Below are 20487 nucleotides of genomic sequence, written 5' to 3'. Positions count from 1 at the left end.
AAACACCGGGACTGGGCTGTGCCAAACACCGGGATAGGAGTGTGCCAAACACCGGGATTGGGCTGTGACAAACACTGGGATTGGGCTGTGCCAAACACTGGGATTGGGCTGTGCCAAACACCGGGATTGGGTTGTTCCCAGGCCAGGAACACAGCCCAAACACTGCCCCAGGCTGTGCTGGAATCGTGTGAAGCTCTGGAGCACCTGGGGTGCTGTGGTGGTGTGGGCTGACCCAACAGAAATTTTTGGAGAAGGGAGGAAAATAGTCTGAATCCTTCTGAAAGCTGGGGTTTTTTTGCTGTTTTTTCCCTAAAATAAAGGGCAAGATTCAATAGGACAAGAGGAAATGGCCTCAAGTTGCACCAGGGGAGGTTTACGTTGGACATCAGGGAAAAATTCTTCATGGAAAAAGTTGTAAATCATTGCAACAGGCTGTGCTGGTCAATGGTGAAGTCACAATCCCTGGAAAAGTTAAAAAAACACAGGGATGTGCTGCTGGGGACACAGTTTAGTGGTGACCACGGGTTGAAAGTTGGATTTGATGGTCTTCGAGGTCTTTTCCACCCTTAATAATTCTGTGAAAAAGATTTTCAAGTAAAGCCCTGAGCAACCACAACCCTTTGACCAAATGAAACAGGAGGTGATAGTTCATGAAGAAGTTCTCGGGCCATTCTGGATAGGGCAAGATGTAAAATGTGCTCCAACCTGGAGCAGAAATCCCTGGGGAAGAATCAAAGTGGGCTTTTAGATTTAGGGATATGGAGGATGAGAAGCCCCCTGCACTCCAGGGAGGAGCAGTGTGGGGCTGGCAGAGCACAGCCCTGAACAAACCAGCCCCGTGCTGTTATTTTCCAACCAGCACAAAGGGCACGGGCTGGACCTGCCAAGAGCATCAGCAGCACAAGCACTGGGCAGTTCTGGCCGTGATGTCCAGGTCCCCCATTAGCAGAGCCTGTGGTCTGGTGACAGCTCCACCATCTCCTGCCCTCCCTGGGTATTGCTTGTTTAAGCTGGAGTTCACCAGTTAATATTGATTTCTTTATTAATTTATTTTTAAGGGTTATGCTCAGGTAGATCCATATAACTGTTCTCAGTTGTTCCTGGCTGATAAAGCTGCAGAAAAGCCAAGATTTTGTTTATCCTGTTAGGAAAACAGCTGTATCTGTGAAATGAATTACTGCTGCTATTTCCCTCGTGCAGACCAAGAATTCCAAGCCATTGTTTTTTTCCCTGTGAATCCTTGTCTGCCTCCTTCCACTGCCCAGAGACATTCCCCACTCACACAGGGAGGGGAGGGTTTGGTTCACACCACTCAGCTGATGAGCAAACCTAAAGGAATACGTAGTTAGGGAAGCTCCTGCCAGAAGGTCAGGCTGCAGCTGGAGGACAGAGCAGTGCTGGGGATGTTGCAGCTGTAAAACAGCACAGCAGAGCAGGACAGGAGGGCCAGGACAGCCTCAGGAGCCCTGTGCTGTCCTCTGGCCCAGGCACCTCCAGTTCTTGCTGTGCTGGCTGATTCCCATCTCCTGCACTTTGAGCCTTCCCTTGCAGCTCCTCAGCATCCCCACCTCTCCAGCTGTCTCACCTCCTCCTCTCTGCAGCCCCTCCAAGGTGGCTCCATTCTCACTCAGATTTATTTATTTTATGAATTTATTTTGAAGAGCAAGACAAAACAGCAGCCTGGAAGTTGGTGAGATCTGTAAAATTCAGATTTCTGACCCTTACACTCCAGACTGCCCTGGTCCTCAGCCAGGACCTGCTGTGTTGATGAGGGGCACATAATTCCCTGTGAACCAAGGAGAGCTCCAGGGGCAAAGCCCAAAGGTTAACTCAAGTGGCAGGAGTCACCAGATCTATTTTTGGCCATTCCCTGAGCCAACAAATTTCCTCGGGCAAGCTGTTTTTTTATGTGCTGCCCATGTCCTTGTCCATCAAACCGAGGTTGCATCACTCCCAAGGTAAATCCTGTGCTGTTTGCTGAACTCCTGCTGGTTCTGGGGCCAAAGGGGACCAGGCTGGTGCTGAAGAGCAGAGATGAGCACAGGTGGTCCTCAGGCACCCCTGCCCCAGGCAGGAGAGGGGCTGATACCTCGGAGTCATTATTGATTAGTGATAACACAGCACAGCCCTTGCTAAACAAACCAGGAGTTGCTGAGCTTGAAATAGCAAATGCACCAGAATGGCTGGGCCTCTGGTCAAACAGCTCCTCTGCTGGCTCTGTTTGCCAGGATTAACTCCTGTGGAGCCACAGGGCTCTCATTTCCTGAGGCACCAGAGCAGGGCAGCCCCAGCAGCTCCAGGAAAGTGAAGGAACCAGGAGCAGGACAGGTTGGGGTGCCCCAGTGGAGAGCAGAGAAATAGCTGGGAGGGAATCACAGCTGCAGGAGGGACAGTGGGACCGTGGGGACATTGGGAAGAGCGAGGCCAGCAGGGCAGGAGTGATCCTGCACCTTGCTGCTAGTGAGGCACATCTGGAGCAGTGCCCAGTGTCCTGCTCTGGCTCCACAGTTCAAGAAAGACAAGGAGCTACTGGAGAGAATCCAGCGGAGGCCACAGAGATGATGAGGAGTCTGGAGCATCTCTGTGATGAGGAGAGACTGTGGGAGCTGGTCCTGGTTAGTCCAGAGAAGAGAGGGCTGAGAGAGGATCCCATCAATCCTATATAAATATACAAATATCTCCAAGGGGTGTCCAGAGGACGGTGCCACTGCTCAGTGGTGCCCAGTGACAGGACGAGGAGTAATGGGGCACCAACTCAAACACAAGACAAAACACGTCAACATGAGGAAGAACTTCTTTACCTTGAGAGCAGCCGAGCACTGGAACAGCTGCCCAGGGAGGGTGTGGAGTCTCCCTCTCTGGAGATCCCAAACCCACCTGGACACTTTCCTGTGTCACCTGCTCCAGGTGACCCTGCCTTGGCTGCACTGGGCCATTTCTTGTGACACAAGATCAGGAGAGAGGAGGTGGCTGCAGGTTCAGCAGCCTCGGGCTCTGCTGATAACACAGGCTCGACCTCAAGGGGAGGACTGAGACCTCCACAGAATCCATTTTGTTCCTGTAGGTAAATCTGTAGTGAGAACACACACAAAACCTTCAGCTCCTGATCTTGAGTGAGTTACAGCAGTGTCTGGGCTGTCTGTGCTGGGATGTTACAGATTTTTACCTCTGTGATAAAAGTCACTTTTTCTGAAGTGTAGACACACTCCTGGAGGGGTTTAAAAGAAGTGGAGATGTTTCACCTGGGGACATGGTTTATTGGGGGGCTGCCAGTGTTAGATTATTTGCCTTGGTGATTTTAAGGGTCTTTTCCAACTTAAATAATTCCACGACGCCTTCACGTTTCTGCCTCACCTTGACATTTCCAGGTATTTCCCATGGCTAAGGCAGGGGGAGATGCCAGCAGGGACAGAGCTGTCCCTCACAAGAGAAGAGCATCAAGATAAGAGCAAAGGCCCAGGATAAATGCAGACTGGGGCTGTGGGATTCCAGATTTGTGCATATCAAACCACATCACTGAGGGCAGGAGCTCTGGTGCACAGGTTTGGAAGTGAGACACAGGCTGGCTGCTGCTTCTTCTTCACCTCAGCCACAGCTTTCCCGTGCCCTACAGAGCATCACCCCAGTGAAATTTCCATTTTCAGGTTCTTTCCTTTCCTACCTCAAGCAAAGCATCATCTCTTTGTGCAACTGTGGACAAAGAGTGGAAATTGGTTTCTTCTTCAGCTGAATCGTTCCCCGAACCAGCCCTGTCTGCCCATCTGAATTGCCCAACACAGTTTACATAATTTTCACTTTTATCACCAGCCCTGGCACTGGATCAGGGAGCTATTCTGGGCTAGGACTCCTCTGATAACACTCCCTAATTCCCAGCTCCAGGGTCGCTGGTGACAAGTGACTCAACCCAAGCTGTTGCACCACAGGACCTTGACTTGGAAGATAAAGGGGCGTGGGGGCCAATAAAATATTTCCACTTGAAACTGGACACAAAGAGAAGATGGATGTGATGAGGAAACAGGCTGGAAACCATGTGATCATAGGCGGGAAGGGAGACAGAAGAGTCTTTTTATACCTGAGTCATTTCCAGACTTAAATTTCTCATAGTGCCTTTCCTGTCAAGAACTTGCAACATCTTTTCTGGTCATGTGGAAGGGTCTAGAGCAAATAGGTGTGGGAAATACTGGAAAATCCCCTAAAAACCACAGCCCAAAAGCACCCAAACACAACAAAAAGATGCACACACACTAAAATCCCCACCAAATTATGCTTTAGATTAATATCCAACTCTCAACTGTCATAAATCAGCAAAGCCAAGGACTCATCATCAGGACACAGCAGCTGATAACTGACCTTTATCTGTCTCTATCTGTGATTAAATGACTCTTCTGCAATTCTCATAAATAAAACAGGGCAAAAACTGTTTACCCAGGCCTGTCATGGGCATAAACTCCTTTTTAATTTTTTTTTAAACTCATTAAAAACTGCACACTCATGGATTTTTGGAACAACACAGAGTGGGCAAAGGCTGTTTATGCAATATGCAAAGTGTAGTGTGTGGAATACATATTTATAAAGCCTGAAAAGCAGTGGAGAATTAGGATTTCTTGGCTGTATAATTATCTAGTTTGATGTCAGATATCACCTCACTTCAGAGGCCATGCCTATATCCTCTGGGCATTAAACTTAAACCCTAACTCCAACACTGTCTATGCCCACAGGTAATCCCAGTTTTGGAAAAGAATTTGCTGGAAAGCCATTTGGCTCTAAAATGAGATGGATACAGGAGGTGCATGGAGAAGAATTGTTTCCAACAGCTCAGAAAAAAATCCAATTGTGCCTCCAGAACTTCAGTGGAAATGAGATTCTGTCTTTTCTCTCGCTGCTGGAGGGCAATGGGATGCTCCCCCAAGCCAAGGGACTTTGTGGCAGTGGTGTCACAATGTTTGCCAGGCAGAGCAAGGCTGTGCCCTCCCCACTGAAAAGCTGTGTTGTAACAGGAAAGGGATGAATGTGTAACCAGAGACAGGCACACGGAAACGAGCTCTGTCCCTTGGTGACATCAGCCAGGTGCCACTGCGGGGGACAGCACAAGCTGACAACTTTCTGCTGATGGCTGACTGAGCTGCAAGACCTCTGCACCTGCAGCTCAGCCCGAAATGTTAATAATCCACAGGGACACTTAATCATTTTCTGTAGTTTTTAAACACAAACTCGCCGGGGTAAAACAGTTACAGAGCTTTAAGACACAGCCACAAGGATGTTGAGTTCCCCCATGGCAACAAACCAAACCTTTTTGCTCCATATTCAGATTCCAAGCTCCCAGCAGTGCCCAGGGGGCCAAGAAGATCTGGCTTGTGCCAGTGGCCAGCAGGAGCAGTGACTGTCCCCCTGTGCTGGCACTGCTGGGGTCACACCTCAAATCCTGTTGTTTTGTGCCCTTCTTGATCAGAAGGACATTGAGGGGCTGGAGCGTGTCCAGGGAAGGGAATGGAGCTGGGGAAGGCTCTGGAACACCAGTGTGATGAGGAGCAGCAGGGAAGGTTCTCTCCAGGTGCCCCAGAGGCTCTTCTTTGCTGCCACGCAGGTGCTGGAGGTGCCATCACCATGTGTTTTGTTTATTTTGTGTCCCCTTCCCAGCCCAGGCCTTCACTTTGATCCTGTCCACCACTCCCTCAAGGCTCCTGTTTCAGCATCTGTGGTTATCTGGGAAATGAGAGGAACCTCGTTCAAACTCAGAAATTCCATTTAAACCCTGCCCAGGGGCTGTTCAGTCTCTGAGGGCTTCATTTCACAGATGTTGCCTCTGTGCAGAAGCTGTGTTGACAAAAGCTGAGTGGATTCAGTCATATCAATATGACTGCACTTGATTACCTCCAAGTTGTGGACACATCCTCCTTCTGTGGCTCAGGAGGCTGCAGCTCCCTGCAGGGAGTGGCACACAAAAACCCACAGGCACTGGTCTTTTTCCATGACTTTATCCAGTGTTTTTTGTGGAATTTCCAGGCAGCTACAGCCAAACCAAACAGAGAAAACTGCAGATAAATGCTTGGTCCTTTAAATCTTGTAAAAGGAAATTTCCCAGGGTGTGGGGAAAATAGAGCATTTGGTGTTTTAGCTGTGCTAAAAACTTTAGGGGGAAGATGTGAGGTTGAGAAGAGTGACCTTTCCAAACCCCATGTTGTGCATGGAAACCTTTGCCAGGGATTGTTGGGATACAACCCAAGGGAGGCAGGAAAAAGAACTCAGCACTCACCTGTTTGCTTCCAGGCTGGGCAAGGCTGAGGAAAAAAAAAAAAAATGCTTTTTCACTGCCAGGACAGGACAGAGCATCCCATAACAGGCTGGAATTCCCTGTCCTGCAGGAGAGACGCGTGGGCAGAGCAGGACAGGGTACGGTGCCACTGGGAAATTCCAGCGTGGCCTTGGCACAGCCACACTCAACAGATTTCTCCTCTCAAGCCCAGCCAAAAGCACTGGAGAATGTTGTTGTCTGAGCAGCAGCAAGGTCAGGAGTTTGTGATGCAGACAAACACAGCCCTGGGGCCGTGGTTGGAGCAGGAGCTCACCCACAGCTGTGCCCAAGAGCTGTGGCAGCTGCAGGAAGGAAAAGCTGCATTTGCATCAGTCCCACCGAAATTTCCTTGCAAACAGCTGGAATGGAGATTAAATGGAGATTTAATTCCTAAGTGCACCCCTTGAGTGACCCCCTGCCTGCAAAACCAGCACCTATTTATGTGCACCACAAATTAAAATGATTGTGAATGAAATGATCCTGAAGTTTAATTTTATTGCTGGTGTATTAAAGGGAAAATCCACGATCACAGATGGGATGATCCCCATAACCTGCATGGGATGGTGCTGTTGGTCCTGTGGGACAGGGGACACAGAGAGGCACCAGTTCAGGCTCCAAATGTTCTGCACTGAGCTCACTCAGCAGTAAAACACAGCGTGGAGAGAATCCCAGAATTATTAGGGTTGGAAAACACCTCCAAGGATGGGGGGAGGCTGACACAGAAATCTCCCAGGTAGGAAAGTGCTGTTTGGTACCTGTTTTGGAATGGGGATTCTCCCATTTAAAACAAACAATTCTTTTCTTTAAGCAAAAATCCCAAAGGCAATTTTTTTTGTTTCTTTGAGTTTTAACACTCTGGGAATTTTTTTTCACGCAGGAAACAAGTTAAAGGAATAGTTTCATTTCACATTTCATTTCCAGCACCCAAAACAACACGATTTTTCGTGGATAAACACAATATTTCAAAGGACCCGCTACCTTTACAGGAAATTTGCTTTCATCAGAACAGTATTTTTCTGTCAAAACCTCTCTTTAGTGAAATCAAGTCAATCAATGAGATCTTTTGGGTGGGATTGGGTTTGAGCTGAATTCCAGTTTGCTTTGAGGAATGTGCCCTCCTGTGGGTAGCAGAGACAGCTGCAGCGAGCTGCTCCTCTGGGAGAAAAGAGAAGGAAGAGAAAAAAAATCAAACTTTTCTTTCTTTACCACCAAGTTTTTGAAATGAATCTCCTTTCCCCAGACCCTCATGAGATCTGGCTCATGAACAGGCTGGAAGAAACAAAGAAAAATTAATTAATTAAGTGATCAGCTTATCACAAGAGGTGGCAGGCAGGTCCCTAATTAAAAATGACAGCACTGTGGTGATTTTTGAGAACTGCCTGACTCCAGGGTTTCCCAAAGGTGTCGGGGAAAAATTACCAAAAATTTCAAACATTATCAAGTGTTCAAAAATCCGTGGCTGTGGCACTTGGGAACAGGGTTGATGGTGGCCTGGGCAGTGCTGGGCTGTTTGAATTTGAATTTCAGGATGTTGTTGTCACCTGTGCTTTGGGTTTCAGGCAGAAATTGGCACTTTGGGAGGGACAGGAGCACATCCAAGCGTGTTTTACATTTCTTTTCCAGAGGAATGGGCGCTGTTCAGTGGGGAATTGTGCCCTAAAAAGTAAAGTGGTAACAGAGCTGCAATAACACAGTGGAGATGATATTAAAGGGGAGAGGAGTGAGGAATTTCATTCAGCTCCCAGAAAATTTGAGTGATAGTTCAAAATCAGCACGGTGCAACTCAGTATGGCCAAATCCAATGCACATTGCTCAAGCAGGAATAAGTGACCACAGGATTAAAAAATAGCTGTTTATTGAGTGGTTTTTAGGAAAGGTCTGGGCTTTTCCAATGGGAAAACCAGAGGATTGCTTCATTTGTAAAACAAGAGACTGAGGGAAGGAATGAGAACAACCTTCAAACACATCAGGAGTTTTTAAAGCAAATCTATTAATCTAGTTTCAGATTCCAGGAGTAAAGCTGGATGTTTATGTGTACTAGGTGATTTTATAAAAACTATTCCACCTCTATTTTCTCTTTTACTGTATATTTCACTCACTTAAAGTTGTCCTTTTTAAATATCCGTGGCTTAAGAAAAACAAATTCTTTTTCTCAGGAGCTTCTCAAAAGCTCACTCAGTGTGTCCGTGGTGGTCAGACACACGACTCCATGAATTTTTCCAGTGTAATTTTCATGGTAATCTCCCTAAAGCAGGAACAGCAAGCCCAAATTTGCAGATGGACCACACGCTAACCAGTGTCTCCAATTTATATTGCCTCTCTCAGTCACTTCCTTTTCCAGTAACTCCTTTCCCAAAGCATTAGGTAAGAAAAGTAATAATCCTGTGGTGTTTGGAGCAGGCTGTGTTATTGGAGTCTCCATGGGTACAAATTCCACACACTTCCTTGGCTGAGGCTGGGACATACTTTTCAGAAAACGTTGCAGAAAAAAAATGCATCATAAAAGCTTTTTTTTTTATTACATGTCAGGAAGATGATCCTGGAAATCGTGAAATTCCTGACGGGGAATTTTCAGAGCAAGTGGTGGTGATTCTGCTGAGTTTATCTGTAGGGGAAAACCCCATAAAAACCCCACAAAGAAAGGTATTTCGTAAAGCTTTATAAAAATTGCTGCTTTCCTTGGCAGCACCTGCATTCAAAAAATATCAGAGTGACCCGGGGCTTGTGCTGGGTTTCATTGACAAAATAAAACCATCCAGCCTGGCCTGGGACACTGCCAGGGATGCAGGGGCAGCCACAGCTGTGCCAGCCCTGCCCACCCTCCCAGGGAATAATTCCTGCCCAATCTCCCATGGAAATTTCACTTCTTCAGTAGGGAGCCATACTCCCTCGTCCTGTCCCTCCATCCCTTGTCCCCAGTCCCTCTCCAGCTCTCCTGGAGTCCCTGCCAGGAGCTCTCAGCTCTCCCTGGGTCCTTCTCTTCTCCAGGTGAGCACCCCCAGCTCCCCAGGGAGCATCCCCGTGGCTTTCTCTGGATTTCTCCAGCATCTCCACGTCTTTATATCGTACCCCCAGCCCTGGGCTCGCTCCATTTGTCCGTAAATGTCGATTTTATGGCCCGGGGCGCTGCTGCTGCTTCTCCGCCCGCCCCCACCGCTCCCCCCGAGCTCCGGGCGCTGCCGGAGCCGCATCCAGAGCGGGGGGAGCAGCGTGTGCAGCCATTCACCGATATTCCCCCAATTCACCCCAAACCCCACGGTCCCATCCGGCCCCCCGCGCGTTGTTGTCGGTGACGTCACGCCCCGTCGCCATGACGACGGCTTGATGTCATGCGGAGTGGATTTAAAAAAAAAAAAAACAAACAAGCCCAGCGGCAACGGGAGAAAAAGCCATCCCGCCACTTTGTAATGTTTAACAGCGGGAACTTTTTTTTTTTTTTTTTTTGGGTGATTTATTGAGGTGAAATCATCGAGGCGCGCGGCCGGCCCCGCCCCCTCGCCTCCCCCTTCCCCGCGCGCCCGCGCGCGTCACGCGCGCGCCCCGCCCCGCGCAGAGGCGCCAAACCGCGCGCCAAGCGCTGGCCACGCCCCCTCCGCCACGCCATTGGTCAAACCGCGACATGTCCCGCCCTGTCAGATGACGGAAAGGCGCTGCACCAATGGGCAGTGGAAAAACGCTGGGCACGCCCTCTTGGGGCGGGGCCGGGCCGTGACGCGCGGGGCCGGGGTAGCAACAGTTGCCTCGAGACCCGGCGCCCGGCGCCATAGTGACCGTAGCCCTGGAGACTGTTACTTGCCAACGGCGGCAACGCGCGGCCCCGGCGGCCGGAGCCCAGCGCAGCCCGCGGCACCCGGCGGGGACGGCAGGTGAGCGGGACCGCCCCGTGACGGGCTGGATGTGGGACCGCGGCCGAGGGGGGTGCAGGGGATGTGGGCGATCTCCGCGTCCTCCGCGGGGCCGGCGCGGCTCGGGCCGGCGGCGCGGACCCCGCTTGTCCCGGCACGGGATGCGCGGTCCCGCCGCGCGCCGGGGCGGGGGGCACCGGTCGCGCCGCCCCCGGAAAGTTGGGAGCGGGGGAGCGGCGGAGGCGGCACCGCCGAACCGCGCCGGGTTCCCCCTCCCCGGGCCGGTGGCGCTGCCCCGGGGCACCGCCCGCAGCGCGGCCCCGCCCGGGCACGGGAACCGACACCGCCCGGCCGGCGGGGGGGGCGCGGCCCCCGCGGCACCGCCGCTCCCGGCGCGGGGCTTCCCGGAACTCCGCGCTCCCCGTGCGAGCCCCGAAGTGTCCTCTCAGGGTCGGGAGGGGGCACAGGGCACCCGCTCCGCTGGGTTCGGGGTCGGCACCGCTCCGGAGTGCGCCCGTGCTCCTGTCCGTGCTCTTCCTGTCCCCGTGCTGTTCCCGTCAGCCTATCTCCATGCTGTCCCCGTACCCCTCTCTCCATTCTGTCCCCGTACCCCTCTCTCCATTCTGTCCCCGTACCCCTCTCTCCATGCTGTCCCCGTCCCTCTCTCTATGCTGTCCCCGTCCCTCTCTCTCCATGCTGTCCCCGTCCCCCTCTCTCCATGCTGTCCCTGTCCCTCTCTCTATGCTGTCCCCGTCCCTCTCTCTCCATGCTGTCCCCGTCCCCCTCTCTCCATGCTGTCCCCGTCTCTCTCTCTCCATGCTGTCCCCGTCCCTCTCTCCATGCTGTCCCCGTCTCTCTCTCCATGCTGTCCCCGTCCCTCTCTCCATGCTGTCCCCGTCCCTCTCTCCATGCTGTCCCCGTCTCTCTCTCCATGCCGTCCCCCTCCCCGTGCTGTCCCCGTCCCCCTCCCCGTGCAGTCCCCGACCCCCCGAGCGCTCCTCCTCCTCCTCCTCTTTGGGGGTGGAGGGAAGTGGTTTCGACTCCAGCTCATCCCCGGAGTTTGCCAGAGCTGGGAGATCCCGGCGCTCGCTTTCATGTCGGTCTTAGAAAGGAGGGGAAATCGCAGCGAGACCTATTTGCAAGCATCTGCGGTCTGTTCTTGACGTGGTTTCTCCTGTTTGTTTTGAATAAAGTGTGTTGTGAAACAAGATTCATCTCCTGTTAGAGTGGGATTTTGTGGACGTGCCTGTTTCAAGCGTGAGTTCCTGCTGCCTGATTAAATCTTTCCATTCTTTTTACTTAGTAGCACTCTGAAGCCTTTATTTTGGCTTTGCTGTTGAAAGAGGTGAGGTGAGACTTACTAATTAAGAGCAGAATAAATAATAATTTTATTAAATATTGTTAAATCTACCTTTTTGCATTTGGAATGTCCTTAAACTGAGGCTTTAACTGGTAGGTTAAAGAGAGCTCAGCTTCGGAATCATTTAGTCAAGGCTTCTTTCATCTGCTTCTGCCCCAACTTTTCTACTCTATCTTGGTTACAAATCATTTGAGAATAGAGTAACGTCTGGCTTAGAAAAAAGAAAAAAAAACAGTCTCTAAATACTGACCTAAACTCCTGAGCTTCCCTCCGCCTCTGCTGTTTCACTTTTCGGTCTGAGTTTGCCTCAGTCAGTGCAGGATCACTTCAGTCTCAGGTTTTATTTTCAAGTGGCACATTTAGTAGAAGGAGAAGCATTTCGGGAGGCTTTTTCATGGTTACCTCATTCAAGATGGGTTCAATCAACCTCTGACTGTGTTGGCTGAGAGAGTTTGGGATGCACAGTTTGATTTCTGGGTGGCAGGACCTTGTAGGACCAGCCTGTGGTTGAAAATCTTAGTTCACGTTTTTAAAAAAAGCAACGCATCCAGCTGGGTCTTTACCTCTCATTGTCGCTGTCCCGAGGGAGGGGAGATATATTGGAATTCTGTGAGGTGTGTTACATTTGCCTTGGAGGTTACACAGCTGTGGGAGGCTCTGGGGATTTGTTGTTTGGAGTTGGTGTTGTCAGAGCTGTTCCCATAACCACGAGGTTTGGAATTGCTCATCTTTTTCATCAGAATCTGGGTTCTCAGGTAACAACAGGATCTTGGCCTGAAGGCTGAAAGTGCAGACAGAAGGGGTTGACAGCTGGAATTTCTTTGTCCCTGCTTGCTTCCTGCAGAACAGGAATGATCCCAGTTGGAGATAGGGATAGGAGCATCCCCGGCCACCGAGGAAAGGCAGAGCCGGGTCCCTCACAGCCACCGTGACTCCCACAGACAGTCCCTGCTTTGCATCTCCCTGCTGAGCCATTTGCATCTCATGAATTCCTGTCACAGGAGCGTGTCCCTGTCCTGGTGTTCCCTGTCCTGGGCCCCGCGTGCCAGCTCTGCTCCTGGGGGGGGTCTGAGCCAGGGGAGAGGGGGTGAGACCTGCAGGCAGGACTTTGGGGCCCTGGCCAGCAGCAGGTTCTTCTCCTTCAGCATCAGATCTGCCCTCTCAAGAAGTATTTTGTTGCTTTGCCGTATAAATTTGTAGGATTGCCATATAAATTTGTAGATTTAACCTATAAATGAAGGCCCCTCCTTCATCAAGGGACTTGGCACCACACTGAGCCCCTGCAGCCGGGCTGGGAGGAAAGGATGGGGTCACCATGCCAAGACTTAAGGCTGAGCGTGGTCTAGAGAGAGTTGCTGTTAAATCGTGTGTTAGGTATGTGAAGGTACATCAGAAATACACTTTGTGTGTCCTTTTGTGTGTGTAAACACGATCAGACCCATCCCTGGAAGTGTCCAAGGCCAGGTTGGGGCACCCTGGGCTGGTGGAAGGTGTCCCTGCCCTTGGGACAGGGTGGACTAAGGTGGGATTTCAGCTCCCTTCCAACCCAACCTATTCTGGGATTCTGTAATCATCGAGCAGCCAGTGCCTCTAATGACGTCATTTGTCCCGGCTTTTGGGGGAAATCCTCCAGCTGAGAATATTCCCTGCCACTAAAAGTCACTTTCTGCCACGAAATAACTTCGGGGCTGCCACAAACGCGGCTCCATCGCGGCAGAATAGACGGCGCCAGTCATTGTCTTTAAATAGTCCCCTGCTTGTAACACCTCTGAGCACCGACAGCTGCCACGTTTAATCACGACATGTTTTCCCTGCTGCAGGCCCGTAAACAGAGCTGCTTTCACGTATTCCAGCCCATTTCCCCCGCTCTCTTTTAGCCCTTGCCGAGCTAAAAGCGGAGTCCGGGCTCGCTGCTGATTCAACAGGCGGGTCCCGCCCGCTCGGCTCCTCCGCCGGAGTTTGTGCTCCAGGCTCCCGAGTTCTATTTAAGCCGAGCTCTGCCTCCCTTCCCTGCCTCCCTCGGAACAAATGCCAGCACAGTGCAGGGCTGGATCCCGGCCAGCGGGAGCCCAGCGTGCCAGGGCTCGCCCGGACTCGGGGCTTGGGATCCATCGGGATCCGGGGTTGCCGATATTTGACACGCAGGGAAGGGTTCTCTCTGTAATCTGCGCTTTGAGACGCGTTGGTTTGTGTTATTTGGACTGGCAAGTCTTTATTCCTTTGTTCAAACACTCACAAATCCAGCTTATTGTCTGGGAACGTGCCGGCTTTCCCACGTCGGGATGTGTCTGTCCAAGCAGCTTATGGAGTAATTCTCCATAAATACATAAATAGATGACAAAACCTTCCTTCAGCACAAGCCACGGACCCCTTAGCCTGCCGAGCAAAGAGGAATCCAAGCAGCTTATGGACTAATTTATGGACTAATTATCCATTATTAAATTCATAAATAGATGACAAACCCTTCCTTCAGCACAAACCTGAGCAAAGAGGAATCCGTTTGTACAGGGCACTTCCTAGAGTCCCTTTTCTCAGCACACAAAGCACAGAGGAAATTATTTCAGGGTCATAGTAATACACAAATTGTGTATTATTTGTATATTGTTTTCATTCGGGGCTGTGAAAAACAAAGTTCACAATTTAGAATTTTAAAAGTTTAATAAGGGATGAAACAAGGGACAAAAAAGATCTGTAAATGCAAAAGCCAATGTTATATTGCCATCTATAACAGGGGGGAAAGCAGAAAAACCAAACCCACTTTCAGCTTTTGGTGATGTTTTATAAGAGATGGCAATGTTTGCATTTCAGAAATTATTTCAGGACATGTTAATGCACAAATTATTTCCAAGGAGGGGGGGAAGGAGAAAAAAAAACTTTCAGCGTTGGGTGATGTTTTATGAAAGATGGCAATTTCTAGGAAAGTTTAAATGTTGTTAATTCAGCTGAGTTGTTAAAACAATACATAGTTATGTCTAGACATGTGATTTCGTGTCAGTGAATGAGAAAATCTTCCCACAGTATTCCTGCTCACTTATGTCACTGCAGGGTTAGGCAGTGTCTACCCAGCAATAAAGTTACAAGGTGTGTTTTAAATTGCAACAGAAGCAAGAAGTTTCCCAAACAGAACTTTAGAAATTGTTTTGGTTCCTTGATCTGGTCTTAAAAATCACAGAAGAACCTTGCCCTGAGATCCATCCCAACCCTCTGGCACAAGCTCATGTCATTCCCTTGGGTATTTCCTGCTGTTCCACAGGAGTGAAGAGCTGTAGAAATGCCAAATGAAAGCATTTGAAAAGTCATTTAAAGGCAATTCTTAAGTTTGCTTTTTTCCTGAGTTAGGTTTCTATTAGGAATTTGTTTTTCTGAGCTTAATAAATGCCAGAGAAGTCTCAGCATTGTACAAATGTGTCGTGGGAGGAAGCATTGCAAGAGGTTAATGACTGAACATTGCAGTCAAAGGAACAGGTCACAGAATGCTGCACCAATAATGACTTTTGTATAAAGAATATGCAAACAAAAATCAGATGCTTTGTTTTCTTGTCCCAAATTTGAAAGAAATCCTCAGTGTCTCTAGCAAGAAGCTGACAGAAATAATAATTATATTGACTGTGGAGATATTCCTCCATGATGCTGCATTTAGCTCACTGGTACATATTCTCACAATCCAGGTTTCACAAATAAGTTTTTTTTCCTGTGTGAGGGAGTTTTTCCTTGGCTTCACGTGCAGAATGTGTGGATGTGTGTGAGGACAAACAGCAGCAGGTACCTGAGCAGGCTCTGTGGAGGAGCAGCTTGAGACATGTCCCTGTCTGCCCTGGCAGGGTGACTCCATGCTCTGACTCCTTTAGGGCATCTCTGATCCCTACAAAGGCTCATCCTGGCAAAGAAAATGTGGAACATGAGCAGGAGCAAAGCAGAGGTTCAGGGGATGGCAGCGTGCAGCAGCATCACTGGGTCAGGGGCTGGAGTGGCAGGACAAGGGGGAATGGGTTGAAACTTAAAGAGAGGAAATTTAGGTTTGATAACCAAAGAAATTCTTTGCTGTCAGGAGGGTGAGCCACAGGTTTTCCAGAGAAGATGTTCCTGCCTCATTTCTGAGTGTCCAAGGCCAGGCTGGACGGGGTTTGGAGCAGGCTGGGACAGTGGAAGATGTCCCAGCCCATGGGAGGAGCTTTAATTTCCCTTCTAACCCAAACCATTCTGTGATTCTGTGTTTGCACATAAAATTGTATTTTCCCCATCCCTTCTAGAGAAGAGAATCCTGGCTGGATTTACTTCTCTCCCAAGCAGCTTTGGAGTGCACATTTTCCCTTTCCCATCAGGAACCAAATCCATGCTCTAAAACTCACAAACATCCCATTTGCAGCTGTGCTGGGGATGAGGGAACCCTTGTGGACTCCACACATCAGGAGTGAATTTTGGTGTGAATAGAGATGGTTGTGTCTCCATGGCTGAGCTTTGGAAGTGAAGTCAATGCTGAGTCTGTGCAGGGAGGCACCAGTAATTCAGGAATTTGGCTGGGATTACGTGGCTGGTGGTTCTTTGAGGTTAACACGAGGCAAAGGGTCCTGCTGAATGGAGCCCGTAATTAAAGATGCCTCTTCTGGAGGTGTCACTAGTTAAGACTGACAAGAACCATCAGGGGAAGAGGAGAGAAGGGAAAAGGCGGGGGTGGAATGATTACAGGCAAACAACCTCAGCAGAATTAGCAATTTCCTTAACCACCACCTGGTTAGTCATTGTCAGACTGTTCCTTAGTATCAGCTTAAGATCCCATTGCCACCATGACAACCCTGGAACTGTTCTGGAGAATTTCTGGCTTAACACACAGCTGATTAAACATTCACCCTGCCCAGGGAATTATATCAGTTATTCTCATATTCTGACCTCTGGTGTCTGGGAGTCCTGGAGGCTTTAGATAAAGCAGCCTCACAGTGACAGGTAAAACCTGCACTGCCCTTGTGCAGCTGAGCAGGGACAGAGTGGGACATTTGACAAGGACAATTTTCCCCCTAAGACAGTGATTGGAGAAACCAGGGCACTGAGCACTGAAATTTTATTATTATCATATAGAGACATCCAGCAGTGCAGCACAGCAGTACAGTGATGGCCTCAATGCAATGCTGGTGGAAGTTACTGAGTTCTCCTGATTTGTGAGGGTTATTTATGATGGATGAGTGTCTTCTGGAACAGACCTGAGCATCTGGTGATGCTTTTGCACACAGGATTTCCCATGTTTTAAGTGCTGTTGGAGTGGAACATCAAACTCATGTGAAAGGGAATGGCTTTAAACTGAAAAAGAGGAGGTTTAGATGAAATGTCAGGAAGGAATTGTTCCCTGTGTGAGTGATGAAGCTGTGGCTTCCTGGAAGTGTTCCAGGCCAGGCTGGATGGGGCTTAGAGCAACCTGGTTTGGTGGATGGTGGCAGGAAACAGAACAGGCTGAGCTTTAAGGTCCTTTCCAACCCAAACCATTTTGGGACTCTTCTTCTATTCCCTTCTTGGCTTTCTCCAAGATCTGATCCTGAGCTGAGCTGATGCTTGATGATGTGTGTTGGCTTAGTGCTGATGGTGCCTAGGATGGGTTCAGTTACTGGCTGGTAATGGACAGTTTCACAATGAGATGATTTATTAATTATCCTTCACTCAGTCTATGAATGAGGCTGCTTTACAAGGCACAGGAACTCCAAATGCAAGTGGCATTTCTGTCTCCATCACCTCGTGACCACAGTGGCACAGGGTGTCACCAGTGTCCCCAGTGCCAGGACAGAGCTGTGGCACCACAGGGATGAGCAGGGCTTTGCTGGGGAGTGTGGGGAGAGTCGTGTGTCCTTCCTGAGCCTGTTCCTCACTGCTGCCAAACCTTTCCAGCCTGCTCAGCCCTGCAGGGACACAGACATGGGGGAGGGTCTGAGGAGCAGCTGAGGGCACTTGGCTCGTTCAGCTGGAGCAGAGGAGACTGAGGGGAGACTCCTCGGGGGCTGCAGCTCCTCCCGAGGGGAGGCAGAGGGGCAGGGGCTGAGCTCTGCTCTGGGCCAGGGCCAGGAGCCCAGGAAGGGCTGGAGCTGTGCCAGGGCTTGGCATGGAGCTCAGGGAAAGGTTCTTCCCCCCGAGGGTGCTGGGCACTGCCCAGGCTCCCCAGGGAATGGTCCCGGCCCCAAGGCTGCCAGAGCTCCAGGAGCGTTTGGACAGCGCTCTCAGGGATGCTCAGGGTGGGATTGTTGGGGGGTCTGTGCAGGGACAGGGGCTGCACTCATCATCCCTGAGGGATCCAGCTCAGGGTATTCTGGGATTCTGTGAGCCCAGGCTGGAGCAGGAGGCACCTGGAGATGTGTGTCCTTCTCTGTGCAACAAGGCACGGACACAAGGATTGGTTCTGCTCAGAGCTGGGAATTCCAGCCAGCTCTGGGGCCTTTCTGACAGTGTCGTATTTTCTGTTCCCCAGGGCTCTTGTTTGGGCAGTAAAGGGAGATTGTGCAGAGCCTGTGATAAGGTGGGAGGAAGCAGGCTGCGAGATAAGCCCAGGCTCTCCGGGTGCTGGAAATTCTGTTGTCAGCGCTGTCACCTCACTGCTCTGTGCAAGGATATTTTTCTCCTCCTTCCCTGACCTATCTGGGATGATCCACTCTGAAAAACGGCTCAAAATCCATCTCTGGACTGTGAAATGTGGGGGGGAGATGGGAATAAGTGCACACGGACTGGTTCTGTCTAATTTATTTTCAGTCCTTGCATTTAAACATTTCCTTGTGCTGTTCAAACCCCCACCCTTCACCCCAAAGGAGATGAAATGCAGATCTTTTCAAATATTCATGACCTTAAATGACCAATCATGGGAGGAAATTTTTCTTTAATAGGTACAAATAATAAGAGAAATAATGGCTCCTGATCACCAGGCTGGTCTTCAGAGCTTCCTTCTTCCTAGCAAATATTTATTCTCTTTAATGTGACAGATGTGCACCATTGTTAGAAGACTTCCACCTGCCAGGAAGGTGAAATATCCTCCAGGGAATATTTCCTCAAGCCCCTTGAAGAACCTGGGGCTAGGCTGCAGGCTGCCCAGCTCTCACAGCTGCTTGCACTCACAATGTAGATTTTTCTATATGAATCATCTTCCCTCTAACCAGAAATGCAAAGTTCACCCTCATATTTTAGTCACCTCCTCTGTCACATTGACCTGCACCACTCTGACCTGAGCTGGGCTTGCAAAAGCAAAGTTGTTGCTACCCCTATTGTGGCTTAGAGACCTGTGAGGGTCCATATTTTCATTTTGGAATAGTATTTATGGGAAAATCTGGGAGTTTCCATAAGATCATTCCTAACACTGTGCCTGGCACAGGTGCCCAGAGCAGCTGTGGCTACTCCTGGATTTATGGAAGTGTCCAAGGCCAGGCTGGGCATTGGGGCTTGGAGCAGCCTGGGATGGTGGAAGAAGATGAGCAGGTCCCTTCCCACCCAAACCATTTTTTGTGGTGCTCTGGATATTCCCTGGCAGGCAGAAAGCACTCAGAAGGGTAGAACTAAAACACACCAAAAAAACCCACCAAAACCCAAAAAAAACAAAATAAAACAAACAAAAAAAACCCCCAAACCTCACAAAATTCCAACTCGGTTTTAGATAAAAACTGCAGTAATTTTTTTGGTAACAATCAGAAAATTCTGTGTGCCCAGAAGTTTATACCTGGCTACTGAAATTTGGAATCAGTTCATTATTTAATCTTATAAAGTGACTATAAACTGATAAAGTATAAAACTTATGAAGTGAGGTAGAGGCCCTTAAGTAGAAATAGCTTCTTTAAGTCTCATTATCTAATATGAGTTAAAATCCATAAAATTTTGAGCTGTTGCAGTGCCAGGAATCCCAAAAGGATCCCGATAATGTTACCCTGGATGGGTGGGGTTTGCTGTGTGTGCTCTCAGAGGTTTCATGGGAGAGGCAGAGCAAAGATCCTCTCACACCGAGGACAGGGGTTAATTATTGAATTATTGAATTATTCTGTGCTGCACAGGAGCTCCTGTGCAATCCCAGCCAGGACATTCCAGCACTGCTGTGTCACCCACGCTGCTGGGCTGGGCTGTGCCACAGCTGAGTGAGCAACCTCGGGGCTCTTTGGGTTAATTAAATCCCTGTTAATTAGGGATGAACCCCTAATAATGGAGAGGTATGGAGGGAGCAGAAAACATTCATAAAGAATAAAATCTCCCTGCATCCTCAGAACGAGCTCCTTGGAAAACCAGAGCTTAGAGATGAGAAATGGCTGTGAAATGACGAATACAAAAGGAATTCAGCTCCCCTCCCCTTGGTAGACCCTCTTATCTCTCTTCAATATTAGTGGCTCATTCTCTTTTAGTATCCATTGGTTAAAATATAGAATTCCCTTGGTAATTGGTGCAAACTGTAAAACCCTCAAAAGAGATAAAAACCCCTGTAAAACAAGAACTGTTGTATTGCCAGATCAGATGCCTTCACAGAATAAACGATGGATTTGTGCCTTTCTGCACATTCCAATCTCTTCACCCCGCTGGTCTGAGAGCTCACCGTGAGCCAAATTCTACCTGGGCAAGGCTGGGGAACGTGCTCTGTCACTGAGGGCTGCAGAACAGCCTCAGGGATCCCAAAGGGACCCCAAAAACCCAGCCAGTGACACTGAGGGAGCTGCTGGAGCTGGGGGTGCTCACCTGGAGAAAAGAAGGATCCAGGCAGAGCTCAGAGCCCTTCCAGAGGGACTGGAGACAAGGGATGGAGGGACAGGACACAGGGAATGGCTTCCACTGGAAAAGGGGAGATTTCTGTGGGATATTGGGATCCCTATGAGGATGGGGAGGGCCTGGAGTGGATTTCCCAGAGCCCCTGGATCCCTGGCAGTGCCCCAGGCCAGGTTGGACACTGGGGCTTGGAGCAGCCTGGGATGGTGGAAGGTGTCCCTGCCATGGCCAGGTGGTCTCCAAGGTCCCTTCCCACCCAAAACATTCCATGATTCTGGGATTACAGC

General features: G+C 49.8%; 1 protein-coding gene across 4 annotated transcripts in view; it reads left to right on the top strand.

Annotated features, from left to right (window-relative positions):
• Window positions 1–10027: 10027 nt before the first annotated feature.
• RFX2 (regulatory factor X2) overlaps window positions 10028–20487 on the top strand; it is a 65472-nt gene continuing 55012 nt past the window's right edge. For 3 of the 4 annotated variants that reach the window (XM_088179118.1, XM_014883031.2, XM_014883033.2), the window contains exon 1: window positions 10028–10158. The gene's annotated coding sequence lies outside the window, so the exon portion shown is untranslated. The remainder of the gene's footprint in view (window positions 10159–20487) is intronic. The other variant, XM_088179116.1, reaches the window with a different exon arrangement.

Source organism: Sturnus vulgaris, chromosome 26 (genome assembly GCF_052056855.1).
Source record: "Sturnus vulgaris isolate bStuVul1 chromosome 26, bStuVul1.hap1, whole genome shotgun sequence".
In the NCBI taxonomy this organism is placed as follows: Eukaryota; Metazoa; Chordata; class Aves; order Passeriformes; family Sturnidae; genus Sturnus; species Sturnus vulgaris.
The sequence above is the reverse complement of the archived record's forward strand: the minus strand, read 5'-3'. Positions and strand labels throughout refer to the sequence as shown.